Source organism: Trachemys scripta, chromosome 5, assembly GCF_013100865.1.
Source record: "Trachemys scripta elegans isolate TJP31775 chromosome 5, CAS_Tse_1.0, whole genome shotgun sequence".
In the NCBI taxonomy this organism is placed as follows: Eukaryota; Metazoa; Chordata; order Testudines; family Emydidae; genus Trachemys; species Trachemys scripta.
Window position 1 is genome coordinate 2,149,796 of NC_048302.1, and position 6,123 is coordinate 2,155,918.

Sequence of the window (6,123 nt, forward strand, 5' to 3'; positions counted from 1 at the left end):
GTGCATGCGTATATTTTGATAGTAATACTAGCTGCTCTCTCAGAAGCAGGGTGGATTTGATTTAAATCAAATCGATTTAAATCCTGATTTAAATCACTAGTCAGGAAGACTAGATTTAATCATGGATTTCTACATAAAAGTGCATTCTTGTTGGTTGTTTTAACCTCAATACATATTCTTCACAACTCAGAGATAGATGTATGTTTCATTTTTAGAAGGTACACACTATACATTTTTAAGTGATTTATTTTGAAAACTTTTCAGATGAGTTTTACAGCTATACCAGAAAATTGAATGAGTATTTGGTTGTTTCATTTACCAAAGGTAATTGAAACAGATATTTATGAAGTCATTGAGAGGTGAACTATCTCCAATTCAGCAGGTTAATCATTAATATTTGGAGGATTTTCTTGCCATGCTGTATTAGGAGACCATCACCAGACAGACATTTAAATTGTTTTATTTAACTAAAACAACAACGTTACGTATTCTGGATTTTTTTTCTTCTACAGCAACATATAGTATTTTAACAAAACAAGCATATGAATTTTTGAGTTTAGTTAAACATTCATGTTTTTTTAAATCAGGTTGGTTTTTGTTAAAAGTGTTTAACTAAAATAGTTAAATGAAATTTTTAAAAATAAATAAATAAATAGACTGTCAGCCAGGTCACCATGAGAAACTAAAAATATTGGCTGCTGTAGCTCAGTCGTCTTCACCTTCATTTTCCTGTTTGCTTTTCTATTCCAGATTATGAACAAGCTTTCCTGCTTTTTTAGGTACCAAACGATTTCTCAATTTGGAATGAATTAGTCCAAAGGAAGAAAATATTCTTTCTACACTGGCAGAAAAAGCTACTGCTGTTAAAAGTGAGATTATCACTTCTACAGCCTCTAGGGTTACCATATTTTAATATACCAAAAAGAGGACACTCCACGGGGCCCCAACTCCGCCCCCTCCCCTGAACACTCCGCCCCCTGCTCTTCCCCTCCCCCGCTTCCTGTGAATCAAATGTTCGCGGGAAGCCTGAAACAGGCAGGCAGGTAAGCTGGGGTGGTGGCGGGGGGCACGAGGAGGCGCAGCCCAGTCCGACCGAGCGGCTACCTCCAGCGCCAGCCCCGGCCAAGAGGCTCTGGCCTCTGCGTCTCCGGCCTGGCTCGGCTCGGGCCCTAGGGCGCCGGTCCTGGCCAAGCGGCTCTGGCCCTAGCGACTCCAGCTCAGCTCGGGCCCCAGGGCACCTGCCCCGGTCCCGGCTGAGCGGCTCCGGCCGCCGGCCGAGCACCCCCAGCCCCGGTCCCAGCAGCTCCAGCCTGGCTCAGCTCGGGCCCCGGCCCTGGCCGAGCAGCCTCTGGCCGGGCCCCGGCCCTGGCCGAGCGGCACCAGCCGGCGGCCGAGCACAGCCGGTCCCAGTGGCTCCAACCCGTACCCAAGCCCCACAACCCCTCCCTATTTTCCCAGACATGTCCGGCTTTTAGGAATTTCCTCCCAGCCGGGGATTTGAGGACCAAAAAGCCGGACATGTCTGGGAAAATCCAGACGTACGGTAACCCTAACAGTCTCTGAATCCAAGTGCTTAAGTGACTTCCACCAGTTCACTGGTGTGACTTTCTTTAAAACATCATCAGCAAACACATATTTCTTAAATGGTTCTTATTCCCAAACTGCTGCCATTATAGGTTTTCCCTTCTAGTGAGAGAATTGTATGGTAGATTACAAATCAACGAAGGCTACACTCAGAAAGACCTCAAGACTTCTGGAATATGCTGCTCAAACAGTTTCACTTTTGTTTCTACTGCCTGTCCCTCCCATCTCACATTTATCTCCAGACTTCTTCCCCTTGTCCAGATCTATTCTGCCCACAACTATCTTCTATTCATTGAACTTTTTGAAACTTTGCACTTTTAGAGAGAGGTAAGGGATTGACTCTGTGTACACAAATTTGCAGGGGGACAATAGGGTTGAGGTCTGTTATTTCTCACCTCTATATATTATTTTATTTATTTATTTCAAAACAGTTTTGCTGTTAACAAGCATGTTACCTCTGGAGACACAAATCCACATTTTGAGAACTGCAAAACTAAGCATCTCTGATGGTACCTTCTAGACTGAGCACTGAATCCCATTGGGTAGATAGAAAGCTTAATCTAAATAATCTAATCAGAAGCCCCTGGAACCCCATAATATTGGGTCCCTAAACCATGAACTATTAGAACTCATTTACAAAACTTTTCGTAAACATTACATGAATATATTGTCTCATACTATAGAATTAGGATTTATAATCCCTATTCCGTGATGAGATATCTTTGAGCTATAATGTATCTTAATTAAAACTATCTTTAGATAGGTTTTTTTCCTCAAAAAGTATTGTATAAAAAAAAAATCAGATTTAAATTTTAAAAATCGGATTATATTTATTTATTTAATTTTATCCACCCTGCTCAAAAGTGACGAAATGCAGGGTGGAATGCTGTGATCCTACCAGCCACCGGTGGCTCTTAAGGCCATTCTTGGAAGCCTGTGTTGTTTGCACAAATGACTTGCTCTGCCTGAAGTCTTGCTATTTGGTTTTCCCTAGTGGAGAATTCACTTCACAGTCTGGGGCTGTGGAGGCGCCGACTCTATAGGGGTCTGTTGGCTGGAGACCCTGTGCTGGGAATGGCACATTACATAGGGATGAAGATAAATTTAATGTTCTGATCTCATTTTTTTCTGAGCCGGGTAAGTGACCCAGTCATGGAGCTGCCTAGGCTCGGGCAGCGAGGCTGACATGATGCAACAGGTTAGTTGTAGTGAAATGAGAAGGTAGAGAAGGTAAAAGGGAGGTTAGGGAAAAGAGGAGGCTAGTGGGGAGAGGTTAGAAGACAGCACACGTACTTTGTCACCAATCCAGAGAGTGCATCTGCATTGGGGCCTTTCAGTACAGCTGCCATTGGCTTAGCACTGGTGTCACCATGTTGTCCAGAGGGGATAGTCACCAGCAAATAGCAATGAGCCAGCGTGGGGGTGGGACGTGGCTTGTAATCAACATGTGGAACGGGGCTGTTGGGACAACACAGGAAAGGTTGGGGGTGGGGGGATCAGTGGCTTTTTCTGAGCAGCATGCTTAGCCAAGGTCTTCCCTGGCCACCCGGCCTTAATCCCGTTGTAAATGGGGGGCAGAGAAGCCAGTTTGCTTACCGGAGCGTGGCTCTGACTGGAACCCACCCCTCCTGCTAGCCAACACAGGATGGTTAGAGGGGCCTGACTAGGATAAGCCCAGCGCCACTAAGAGTAACTGCGTCCCTGGGCCAGGAAGGAGTTTTTGAGGCTCAGTCATTACATGGATGGGTTCTCCCGATGAGCTGCCTGTTGCATTTTTCCTTCAAGAGGCCTGTGGAGGTGAATGAGCGCGCGGAGCCGCTCTGGGCCACTTAATGTTCCAGGATTCGAAGGTTGGTGACTTGGGGCTAAAGGCACAAAGGGGCTTAGGTGCCTAAACCCAAGAGTCAGGCCCCACAGGGATTCACAAAACCCCTGCTCAGCTGCCATTAAACCCTGTTGATTCCTAAACTCCCTTGGCACCTACATTTTTTGCTGTAAAATTTCTCTAGGTGCCTATGTTTCTGCCTCTGAGCATGCACCCTGCAGTCACGCCTCTCAGTCCCAGAGCGCTGCATAACCCAGGAAAAACCAGGCCTGAGGTGCCTGCAGGGCTTGAGCCAGGAAGTGTGCTCAGAGCTCACAATCATGCTGGATTGCACCCCATAGTAAAACTTACAGAAAACAGGTGGGTGAGGACCACTTCCTTCCTAACTGTTAGCCCCATGGCTGGGGGGCCTCACCGGGGATGGGGGCAACCCGCCTACTTCATCAGGTGGCAAATCCCAGTTCAACTCTCTTCTTCACAGGTTGAGGGGGGACTTGAACCAGCAGGTGTCCCCCATCCCAGCTGAGTGCCCTAGCAGCTGGGCTACTAATTCTGAGGGAGGTTTTCTTCCACACTTCCCCCTCTGAAAATCTGGTGGCTAAAGTTTCACGTCACTTCACAAAATGTTACAATACTGTTGGGAAATAAGTAATACCCTTGTGCACACATGAGTAGGTAGCTAATAATGTCAGAGGAGCAGGCTAGTGCATGTTGAATGCCACCAGGCTAAACATTAAAATGGCTTACATCGCTCCAAGATACGGTCAAGTGATTCTTTCATTTGAAAATGCCCACATCTTTTGGCAGCATGTAGCCTGCAGAGTGGCAGATTTTGGCTTTGCTCCCAGCTGACCTTGTCATAAATATAAAGGGAAGGGTAACAACCTTCCTGTATACAGTACTATAAAATCTCTCCTGATCAGAGACACCAAATCCTCTTACCTGTAAAGGGTTAAGAAGCTCAAGTACCTGGCTGGCACTTGACCCAAAGGACCAATAAGGGGACAAGATACTTTCAAATCTGTGGGGTTGGGGGGGGGAGGAGGCTTTTGTCTGTCTGGTCCCTGCAGCTTTGGCCGGAGCAAGAGCAAAGAAGCAAGCAATCCAACTCCTATATAGTAAGTAATAATAAGGAAATGCGTTAGCTTACTTTTATTTTGGCTTGTGATTTTCCTTGTCTAGAGGGAAGTTATTCCTGGATTTGTAACTTTAAAGTTTTGCCCAGAGGGAAACCCTCTGTGTTTTGAATCTGATTGCCTGTGAGATGATCTTCCAATCTAATCTTACAGAGGTGCTCCTTTCACCTTTTTTCTTTAATTAAAATTCTTCTTTTAAGAACCTGATTGATTTTTCATTGTTTTAAGATCCAAGGGTTTGGGTCTGTGTTCACCTGTACCAATTGGTGAGGATATTATTCTCAAGCCTCCCCAGGAAAAGGGGTGTAGGGGCTTGGGGGGGTATTTGGGGAAGATAGGGCTCCAAGTGGCCCTCCCTAAATGTTTGTTTAAATCACTTGGTGGTGGCAGCGTCACCTAATCCAAGGTACAGGGAAGGATTTGTGCCTTGGGGAGTTTTTAACCTAAGCTGGTAGAAATAAGCTTAGGGGGTCTTTCATGCGGGTCCCCACATCTGTACCCCAGAGTTCAGAGTGGGGAGGGAGCCCTGACAGACCTATTCATCAGAAGATCAGAGGGGACGCAGAAGTTGCTTTCTGTACGTGTTTTTGCACAGGTCCGTGCCACAGGGCCAAAGAGGGATGGTGGAGGCTTCATGTAACAGCCTGGCTATGCTCAAGCGGCTGCTCACCAGATTTAGATGAGCCAGACACTGGACCCCCATGTAATAAATCTGCCCAGGGATTGCTTGTTTGCTTCATGTTGGAGAGACACGAGGCTGTTGGGTTTGCCCTTTATAAATAACACACTGATTCTCCCTACTGGAGCAGTAGTTCTTCTTCACCGTGATTTAAAGTAACATGCTCTCTTCATCAATCTGGGGTTTGACAAAAACCCTTCTTCTCTGAGCTCCGTAGCTGGTCCTTAGGAGGTGCTGGGTGCTCAGCACTATTAAAAAAATCAGATTACTTATTTATTCAGGAGCATAAATGAGCAAGGAGCTGAAATTGTAGGCTCTGATTTTTTTAAATCTTGGCTTTGCACGTGTAAGTGAACATAGGTCTTGCTAGTGTATAATGGAGGGCTAGCGATTAATTGTAGTTAACTCACGATTAACTCAAAAAAATTTATAGTGATTAAAAAAATTAAGCGTGATTAATCGCAGTTTTAATTGCACCATTAAACAAAAGACTACCAATTAAAATTTATTAAATATTTTGGGTATTTTTCATATATATCTTGTATTCTGTGTTGTAATTGAAATCAAAGTGTATATTTTGATTACAAATATTTGCACTGTAAAAATGATAAACAGAATAAATAGTATTTTTTAATTCACTTCATACAAGTGCTGTAGTGTAATCTCTTTGTCGTGAAAGTACAACTTACAAATATAGTTTTTTTTTGTTACATAACTGCATTCAAAAACAAAACAATGTAAAAAAACTTCAGAGGCTACAAGTCCACTCAGTCCTACTTCTTGTTCAGCCAACCACTAAGACAAGTTTGTTTACATTTACAGGAGATAATGCAGCCCTCTTCTTATTTACAATGTCACAAGAAAGTGAGAATAGGCATTTGCATGGCACTTTTTACATG